This window comes from Nothoprocta perdicaria, unplaced genomic scaffold (assembly GCF_003342845.1).
Source record: "Nothoprocta perdicaria isolate Ctin4 unplaced genomic scaffold, notPer1 scaffold_21, whole genome shotgun sequence".
Classification (NCBI taxonomy): domain Eukaryota; kingdom Metazoa; phylum Chordata; class Aves; order Tinamiformes; family Tinamidae; genus Nothoprocta; species Nothoprocta perdicaria.
The window spans coordinates 4,797,014-4,807,707 of NW_020455316.1; the positions used below are offsets into that span (position 1 = coordinate 4,797,014).

At 38.2% G+C, this 10,694-nt stretch overlaps 1 long non-coding RNA gene across 1 annotated transcript; it reads left to right on the forward strand.

Moving 5' to 3' along the window:
• Positions 1-453: 453 nt before the first annotated feature.
• Positions 454-3,822, forward strand: LOC112946585. The gene is made up of 2 exons (XR_003249264.1): positions 454-561; positions 2,952-3,822. It is a non-coding gene; the product is annotated as an uncharacterized LOC112946585 (long non-coding RNA).
• Positions 3,823-10,694: the final 6,872 nt, after the last annotated feature.

Sequence of the window (10,694 nt, forward strand, 5' to 3'; positions counted from 1 at the left end):
TACCTGTTAAACAGCCAGAGAGTTAGTTACTCCCTGTTGTCAGATAAATTCAGTTGTATAATTGTAAGAGAATCAAGAATGGGGAAGAAATTGTGCTCTGCCATATAGTGTAGGCAAGATTTTTCGACTTGACTGGATGTTCAGTCTTCTGCTGTGTTCCTATATTCCTGTGTTCCTATGTTCCTATCTGTTTGGCTTTCCAATTTCAAAAGGAGGTCAGATATATTTTTTAAAATTGGTATTACTGTCTTGCTAGAAATCCAAGGAAAGAGAAATTTGTACTATTGCTATAGGTACATTGTTGCTGGCATGTGCTTTGAAAGCAGCAGTTATAGCAGTGATGGACAGTTTTTCACAGGAAGATGAAGATGTTATTTGATTTAAATTGCAACAAATGTTTAGGCTAGATATTAYGTTTGATGGTAGGAATTGCATTCTTTTAACTTTAGGCAACTGAACTGTCATACTTGAGAATTTCAGGACCTTAGACTGGGGAATATCTCAGAGGAATGCTCCAGAGCTGAATATGTGTCTGTTCTTGGGCTGAATTGAAATAAAGAGGTAAGATCTGTGTTTTCTTTGATCACTATAATACCTGATTTTGCATAAACATATGAAAGGTTCTATTATGTAGAAAGCGCAACCTCTCATCTTGTTATGAATAACTTAGCATCCTTTTCTATAGACAGATCCTCCAATCCAGGCCTCAATTCCAAGTGGTGCACAGAACTCGAGCGTCTCAAAGCATCAGGTTCTGGTAGTATGGTCGTGGTTCAATGAAAGGTGATTTAACTGTTTTGTAATCCAGTTCTGGCTGACTTTTGAACCAGCCCTGATTTTATTGTCCCCTGGAAGTTCAGATTTGACACACAACCTTCCAACTCCAAAGCAAAATTTGCTTTCACTCTGTGTCTAGTTTTATTAGCCCAGCTGTCAGCAGGACAGTCAGGTCTAAGGATGAAAATAGGAGATTGTGAACTGAGATATTTCTGTAAGGCTTCGACTTTTTTGGAAAGTGTTGGGTTTTGCAAGGTGTTGGTCCTTACAGATTGATAAGAATAATCATTTGTGAAATGCTGTCTTCCCTGTTCATCCTCTTTGTTCTCTTTATCTGTCTGGGAGGATTACAGGCACATTTTATCATTGCTTCTTCTTGCTGTTTGTGCAGAGCCCCCAGGCCAAGAGAAAATGAGTGAAGGTGTATCTTTTTGTTTTTGTGATCCTTTCCAGAAAAACTAACTCTTCTTTTTCCAATCACAGAGCTAAGCTGTCTTCTCACCTTCTTATATTTCTGTTTATGTCAGAATAAACTTTTTCACCTAAATCTACAAAAAAGTGACCAAGTCTGAGAGCACTTCATATGTGCCTTTGTTGTTCTTCCTGTGTTTCAAAAGCACAATCCTCCTCTGTCACTTAAGTATGATTGGGCACTTACAACCGGACACGGCAAGACATTTTGTAGAATAGCATGACAGACTGCAGTTGTCAACTGCAGTTGTCTTCCTAGATTCATGGCAATGAACATGATGTCATTCTTTTAGTTCAGCAAGTTGATAGGGATGCAGTAAATGCATACATTTTGCCCTGTGTACTTTGTGCAGAGAATTAATATGTGTTGTTATAACCAGACATGATAGCGACAAGGGGATAATTAACTATTTCTGAAATCAAAAAGGCAAAGCTTAAGTAAATGTTGGCACAACTGATGCTTCAGAAGGATCTGTTCTGCTCCAGTCCATAAATAATCTCTGTATTAAATATCTCCATATATCTGTCCAGTGGACTACAGAGAATAAAGTAAAATCATATCTAGTGCAAATTCAGTGAGCTCAGAATGTGTTACTAGGACTGATTTTGACACATTACATAATTTATAGGACTGGGACTGTCTCATGGGCACATTAAAATAATATTCTTATCTTCATTTTAAAGCAATCAAACTCCCACTAAGATGACATGACAGCCAAAAATAATCAGCATAAGATAGCAAGCATCAAAAATAAATATGAAGATGGCTAAGTCTTCTTTGTGATTTAGTCCTGCTTTGCTTGGGCTTAGCACAAGGACATAGAATATAACAGCTCATTCTCATCTGTTAGCCCCGTTAACACCCTTGAAGGACACTTCAGAGTGAGTCATGGGAGCAATGGAGCAGCAGTAGCAACACTGGATTTCCTCTGCTTTGCATGTCTATATTTATCTTAGCTTCCTCTACCTATCCTTTCTCCTTCACTCAGGAAGGAAATAYTTAATAGCTGGAATATCCTTATTTGTTGCAATTTCATCTCTGTAGTTTACAAATCAAAATATCTCCATGTATTCATTCCAATTTCCTTGCTAAGTTTTGTTTGTAACATTGGAAAGAAAATAATATAAGGGAAAAAAACATATTGGAATTACTGGTTGAAAAGACATTCAGCAGGTTTTGGTGCAATGCTTACCTTAAGTGGGCTGAGCACTGTTTAAGCACAAGTGCCTGGCACCATGCACTGGGTCTATCATGACACTATCAACAATATTTAAAATAGTCTAGGAGTATGCCTTTGAGTGTAGGGAGGCATGTATGTACCATCCCCAGGTGAGAGGTAGTTAGYGATGTTCATATTTGCTTCAAGTTGATTGACCCTGAAGTATATCAATATGTTTCTTAACATGTAGCTATCTCCTCGTAGTTTTTATATCTCTTCCTATCTTTTGTAATTAGTCTTGAGGGTATAACATTTAGTCACTTAGCCTGATGGCACTCAGTGAATTCAGAGATACCTGCAGCCAATCTTCAGGAACTTGCAATCTTACTTATATTTATCTCAAAGTAATTTATTTTCATATATTATATAGTATTTGTTTTGCTAATATCTGGGTCTCTGTAAGTAGGTGGAATAATAAATAATCTGTGTTCTCACCATCTACTGTAACGTTTTGCTTAAACTGATTCTTCATTTCAATTTCAGAGCTGCTTTGAATGCATCATCCACATGGGTTCCTTAACACTTTTACTGTTTGTGTTCCAATGTGTGGAGAAGTTTGGGATACAAAGGTGAACCTGTCAGTGGAGAAGAAGAAAGATGCTGCAGGAGGGCACATACAGATTGTAGAAGAGCTCCATTTCTAAACTCTGCATAAAATCTATTGGTTTCTTCCTCCCCAGGCAGTCATGAATATCAGCTAGCAGTCATATACTGATACTTCTTTAATAACTAGATATTTCCTTCTTTGTCTCTCATAAGCAAAAAGACTTTTTTGCCACCTCTCTTCAGCAAATACGTACAGGACTGTAGTGCCTATTCTGGTCCAGAAAACACCTCTGCTCTACTAGCTAGCAAGTCACTCTTCATTTTGGAGTGCCTGTGCAGTCTTGTGCTACTAACAGCCATACCTTTCTTCAGATCGTCACATCTACAAAACCTCCCTATTTTCCCTTTCCCAAACATGTGTACTTTTCCTTCCCCAAACAAGTGCCAGAATCTGGTATGTGCACAGAACGGTGCCACTTTCATTGCTACTTTGTGAAAAGGAGGAAAGATATATGAATACATATCAGGGAGCCTCCACTTTAATTTGGTGGTGGTCAAAACCATATGGTTGATGACAAACATGCTCTTGTTGCCTCCCAAGTATTCTGGGACCGGTTTCCTACAAATTCTTTGTCCTTGTCTAATTTCTCCTGAAAGAGTATCCCAAGCAACTGCTACCTGCAAATACCTTTAAAATCTCTTACGATATAAAGTTCTTCTGATCAAATTGGTGTGGCTGCTGTTTGCATATGAGTTTATTTTGTTTTTATATGCTTTTTCTAAGCATACTGCATTTCTGAGCATACAGCAGTGGGGTGTATTGAAAGCAGTGAGGTAGGACTATTCTGAGTCACGGTGGTGTCAACCACTGTCTTCCACAGAAATACTTAAGTTTCTGACTCATTCCGGCCTGAGAACCTATTTGCAATTAGCCATGTCATAAAAGGGTCCCAATGTTTCAGCAAGAAAGAACATCCTGAAGAGAAGGCCTTAATGGGAAAATCCGTCTTCTTTGTAGTTTTAGGGACAAAGCTATTTGGTTTTTTGTCACTTATCAGTGAAAACTAGACACAGTGTGGGAGAATGTCTGGACCATGTTCAAAAATGGTTTGCTGAGCACTTTGGAACTGCATTAGCACTAGGATTTCTGCAACTTTTGTATCCCTGTGATTGTTCAGTAAGCTAGGAGCATTTTCATCACTCAAAATGAATATTTTGATCTAATAAAAAAGGAAAGCATACTTCTAAACTGAATTTGCTACACATGCAAATCAATGKGTGGGACTGAGAGCAGAAATGACAGCAGATTGAAGTAGGACTAATTGAGTCAGGTCCTGATTCTAAAGCAGCAAGGTTGAAGCCATAGGGGCACTACTGCTGCTGCAGGCTATTATGATAAAGGCTATTATGAAAGACTGCAGAATGGTTCTRAATCTTCTGTTACTATAGAAAAGTGTCTAATTCCTGAAACGCCCTTGGATAAAATACCCTATACTTTTGAAGTTAAGTACACTCACTGGAGTGAGACTGGAGAAAGTGTGCATATGAGTGTTTTTCTTTGAACCATGCCCTCAGCTGTGCTGAAAACACAATATATGTTTCCTGTACAATGACTGTTCCATTACATATTTATGGGTAAATCAGTACCCAAAGCCCTTTGGCAAAAGCTAGTGATCTGCTAGATGAAAAAACGCCCTGTAATTTGCTATTGGCATCACAACTCATGGGATTTTAATCTTATTCACAAAATATATATATTTAAACAGAGAATCTTCTTAAAAATGGTAAAACCACATGTAGGCAAACACTGACTAGACCATTTACCGCATCCTATGCAACTCACAACTCTAAAAAGAATCTCTTTTGCTCCCTTTCTCTCTTTTTTTTTTTTTTTTTTGGTATGTTTTTTCTGTTTTAGCAGAAATATGCTTGTTTGGACATGAGTCTAGACATACTGATTTGAAGGGAACAGGTACATTCCACATCTCCTGCCAAAAAATCTAATGATTCCCCAGTTAGGGTTGCTGCTGGAAAGAGCAGACTGGACTGAAYGACTCTGGGCTATTGAGCTGTGCAGGATAATTTGACTTTTCAGATGGGAGAGTAGTATTCATATTAAATTAAAAAAGAAAAATGGAGACATCCATTGAAGGAAGCACTTAAGTATCTCTCTCTGGAAATATTGTGCTTGAAAGTCAATGTTTTCAGTGCAGTGTATGTTCTAGCAGAGATGCCTACTTGAAGGCCTATCTTGGAGGCTTCATGCATTTTATCAAATAGCTGTTTAAAATAAAATAAAATAAAATAAAATAAATGTACTCTTGAAGCAGAGGTCAAAAATTAGGTTTTTCCTATTTCCCAGAGAGTGCCCTAAGTGGTTTGACTGGAAAATGACATTCCTGGTCCACTAAATCTTGAATTTCTTTCTGAAGCTGGAACAGCTCCAGAAGAAAGAAATGAACATTTTCTCTGTATATCATTTCTTTGAAAAAAGAACATTTCTTCAGCCTCAAATGCTCTATACATCTGCCTCTTAGAGCCCTCTCCCAGACAATGAGGGAAGAGCAGGTGAGCTACTTTAGTTGAACCCACACAGAGTTCCCACTTCTTGCGTGAATATGCTAATTATGGAGCTATTGGTTTAAAAACGAGAAAAAAAAGGAAAARCAAAAAGTAGATAAAAGCACATATCTATGCTGCCATGCTTTAAAAGAAAGGTATGATTATGCTTCTCCTTGAAAAAAATAATTAAAAAAGACAATTGTAGATTTTAGACTGTGCATCTTATTTTATTCTACTATCTGTGTTTAACCAAAGCTCACAGAGTTACACTTTTGAGACTCAAGACTCCTAAGGATTTAAGACAGTATTGCTTACAGGTGCTGGTGGCCTCCAGTCATTGCTCTGCTGCTTTTGGGGACCATTCCTCCCCCCACACAAACACAGAGGACTAGGATGAAGGACATAGGCCTGAAAGTAGTATTCTCAGTCCTGTCAGTAAATAACATGTTTTGGTAGAGCAGATRTATCCCATGTATCAAGACTGGATTAGTTGGCAGGTGTTATAGACATGGCTTATGTCTATAACTTGGCTTTATAGACCTAAGACCCTTTAGCAGAAATGAGGACTGCTGGGGAAAAATGGATCTATCTATCTAACAAAGAGGAACATGACCATTTTTGTCAACAGGGTTGCTAATCAGCAAGGAATGCTTTGAACCCTCATCACAATCTTAAGTAAYGGAACATGCAACAGAGCATGGGGCATGGCATTCTGGGAAGCTCTCATATTCATTCCCCTTCTGAATAACTTCAGAAACAAGTGGAACTGGAAGTCCATGCAGTCTCAGACCAAGACCACCCTGGGACTGCAGAGAAAAGGAGGGATAATTCTCAAGATTGCAGAGCTGCAGTGGGTGGATACAGGCTGGTTAGGAGGGACAGCCAAAGACAAGGCAGGGGTCACCTTCTGTGAAGCAGAGCATCTCAAATGTGTGGAGCTCTGCACTGCAGGAAGGCAAGGCCTGGCTTAGAACCTATGTGTCAGGATGAGAGGGGAGGCCAACACASGGAGTAGTTTGGTAGGAGTCGCTACAGACTATCCAATCAAGAAGCGGAGCCAAATAAGGCTGTTTTCATTCAACTGAAGGACACCTCATGAAAGAAACCACAAACCATAATGATTCATAGGTGACTCCAGTATTTGCTGGAAGGGCAGGAGAGTTGGATGCAAGCATTCCAGTGTTTGGGACAATTTTTGGTATAGATGTTGGATGGACCAATAAGGGGAGGGGTTCTGTTGGACCAGCTGCTTATGAACAAGGAGCAACTGGTTGGAAATAGGACAGCCTGTGGTAGTCTTGGCAGAAGACTCCATGAGTTAGTGGTGGTTCATATCCTGTGGGAAGTGAGGAAAGTTAGCAASAGAGTCCAAATGGTGGGTTTAATGTATACAGACATGTATTTCTTCACAGAACTTTGCAGGCAAGATCCTGTGGGAAGCTGCCCTGAAGAATAAAGGAACCCAGGAAATCTCGCTGTTCACCAAGGATAATCACCTCAAAAACACAGGAATGATCCATCCTACTCCATGAAAAAGTGAGCAAGTAGGAGACCAGATTGACTGAGTGAGGAATTCTTGGCTGGGCTCAAATGCAAAAAGAAAATATACAGGGAGTAGAGGCAAGGATGGACTAAAAAGGAGAAATATAGAAGCATCAGCCACACATGGGAATAAAATTAGAGGAGATGAAGCTTTTCTGGAGTTGAAAATAGATAGGCATGGAAGTGGTAGTAAGAAAGACTTCAGGTACACTGTCATCAAGGAAGATAACCCTGAAAATTCCTGTTATATGAGGAAGGCAATTTACTGACAAAAGACTTGTAAAAGACTGTAGTATTCAATGCTATCTTTGCTTCAGTCTTTACTGATAAATTCTGCCTTCGTGCCTGCAAAATTTCTGTGTAGGAAAAATTATGTGAGAGGTGTACTGCCCACAGTAGAGGATGACCAAGTTAGGCTGACATAAGGGATCTGGCCATATACAATCCATATAGGATTCATAATCCTGTAAAGGAACCATAAATAAATTCTATAAAGGATTATATATATAAATCCTATATATACATATCCCATATATAAATCTTATAAAGGAACCATAATCCATAAAGGAATGGAAAAAATGCATTTGAGAGTGGTGAAAGAGCTAAATCTGTTTGAAAAGTGATAGCCACTGGAGTAGATCAAATAAACAAATATCACATCCTTCTTCAAAAAGCAAGAAAGAGAATCTGCGGAATTACAGACCTCACCTCTACAGAAATAGCTTCTCCCAGAAGCCGAATCCTGTCACATGGAGGATGAGATGGTGACTGGAGACAGTCGGCATGGATTCATCAAAACTGCCCAGACAGATCTATGATTAGATGAGGAAGGAAAAGTGGATGTCATTTACCTTGACTTTAGCAAGGTTTCCCAACACTGTCTCCCAGAGTATCCTTGCAGTCCAGTCAGGGATATATGGACTTGATGTGTAGACTACAGAGTAGGTGAAAACTGGCTGGACGAATGTGCTCAAAGACTAGTGCTCAAAGACTAGGAAATGGAAATCCAGCTGGCAGCTGAACACTGGTGACTTTCCTAATTGGGGTTGTTCTTGGAGCTGATACTATTTAACATCCTTAACATCCAGACTTTGGGAGTCTGGAGGTGTGTCCAGATGATGCCCTGAGGTTCCCCCCACCAAAAAAAAAAACAAAACAAAAAAAAACAAAACAAAAAAACCCCCACCTATTCTAAAATTCCATTCCATTGCTGGGACTAGATTCCTAAAGTGAGATACTGTGATATGAGGGCAGGAATCATCTCACCTATCTGAGATTGGATGAGATTTATTTGTTTCTGGGGTGGGCAGCATCTGATAGAGAGGCAATCTAATACTATATTGAGGCTAGCAGAGAAAATTACAAAGAAAAAATTTAATATTACTGTATGGGCTCAGTTAGCTTACTTGATAAAGAAAAACATCTCAAAGTCTACATCCTGTATCCTGTAGAGACAGAATACAAAAAGAATCCTAATTCTCCATTCCCACAGATATTTTTAGAAGGAACAGCCTAAGAGAAAAGTCAGTCTTGCAACATTTGTGAATAAAACTACCACAAGTCTCTTTAATCAATTAGTGAGATTTTTTTCTCTTTCAATCCTTTATTGAACTAGTCATATTAAATTATTTCCAACAGACATGTAATTCAAGAATGATCTGGCTAGTCTGATATATGTTTATTTGAAATACAATGAATAGATCATAGCTCATAAATTAGGTTAGTTTGAAAGAATGACACAAAACAGCAAAAGATGCCTAATAAAAAGACTATTATGTCTTGCAAATGAGTAGCTGACTATTTAATGTCAGGATACTGCAATGTAGAAACTATTGACTATTCATTTAAATTAATGCCTATGGCCAAGTGAGTATTGTTAAACTTCAGCAAATAATCCTTATTGCTTCTCAGACAGTCTAATTCTGGAAAATCATAATGCCTTAGAGGTTAAATGAAAACGAGATAGTAATTATATAATGGTAAGCACTGTTGAATTAACTTCTGATATAAATTCAATAAATGCTAAGATGCTAAGATTCAATAAATGCTAAATACTAAGCTGAGAGAAATGCAGTTGCAAAGAAAAAATGGTAATTCTCAATGTTTCCTTTGATTTTAATGGAAAATACATGAAAGACTGAAAAAAACCTTGCTTTTAAGAGTAGATGGGGGAGAAGAGGGAAAGAATCACTACCATTCTTTTATTAGCATAACTAAGGGGCTTAATATTCTTTAGATCTTGAATCTTTCCTCCATCTTCCCTGACATCATTCCTTCCTTCCTAATGAAGAGTATATATTTACTAAAATAAATATAAGTTTAAACTAGAGAATAAGTGAGTTTTAAAAATCATTTTTTTCCAAGTTAAAATAGCTTTCATTTTCAAATGAAAAGAATTAATTAATTTCTTGATGGTCATTGTCAAATTCTATTCTGCCACCAGAAGTATATATGCTCCTTCTACCAAGAAAGCCATGTTATCTTGAAGTTTTGTCTGTAGTCTAGGATGTGGGGAAATGAGGATGAGGAGTTGCCACTGGCAACCACTCAGAAGCCTGTAAGGGCAGAGTTTACTCATTGTTATTGATCTTGGAAATGGTGGAGTTTGGACATCTCGTTCTTTACTTCTATGAGTGATGATTCAAGACTCACCAAAACTTCTTCCCACATTTACTGGATTGTGCATTGTGTCCTTTTTTAATGATTGCCAGATTTCTGGGAGATGTCTGATGTCTGCATGAAGTGTTCTAGATACTACTTTTTCCATGCTTTAGAAAAAAAAAAAAAAAAGTATTTTTGTCCATAACATAAAAAATGGTACAAGAAAAGAGCATATTTAGCATTGGCAAATTGTTGAAGTGCACAGAAGAATGTAAGGTAAAGAACTATATTGGTTTTAGCTTTATCAGTCCAGAAGCTTTTCATTCAAAAGCTTAGCAGGCTCCAAGCTGAGCTGCATTGGCTCTGGTTCTCCTCCACCATTGGGCTGGAGCTGCAAAGGACATAGCAAGGTATTGCTATAAGAGACACGTTTACTTGGGCAAGGGAATGCAGCAAAGACCAGCTGTGTATGCAGGGAGGTAGCTGAAATGAATACACCTATGACATTGCATGGCAAGTACCTATTAGACCAATAGATTTATCTGTTTCCGTTAATACTAGTTCAATATGGTAGATGCTCCTTAACTTACAAATGCTAAATGAGAAACATTCAGTGCTTCTTTTAAAAGGAATTGAATTCCCTCGTCCTCCTCCAGATCTGGCTCATAGTCCATGTTTCTTTAATAAAACTACACAGACTGACTAGGTACTTTGTGATTAGCATGCAGTGCTGTACTCATTTGCAGCAAGCTGCATCGTGTTAGTACATTGCGTAACTCTCAGAGTATGCAATATCTCACTCTTCTTCCTGCATCTTTATATTTTTTGACACATCTACCTTTAATAATCTCTTTCCAGAAGGGTTAGCCATATCTGTCACCAAATGCCTCTTAATGGCTCTTTTTTTTTAGTGTGTGGTAGACTTCTGCTCGAAAAAGGATGCTCAAAGAGCAGATAACATCCAAAGTAATTGGG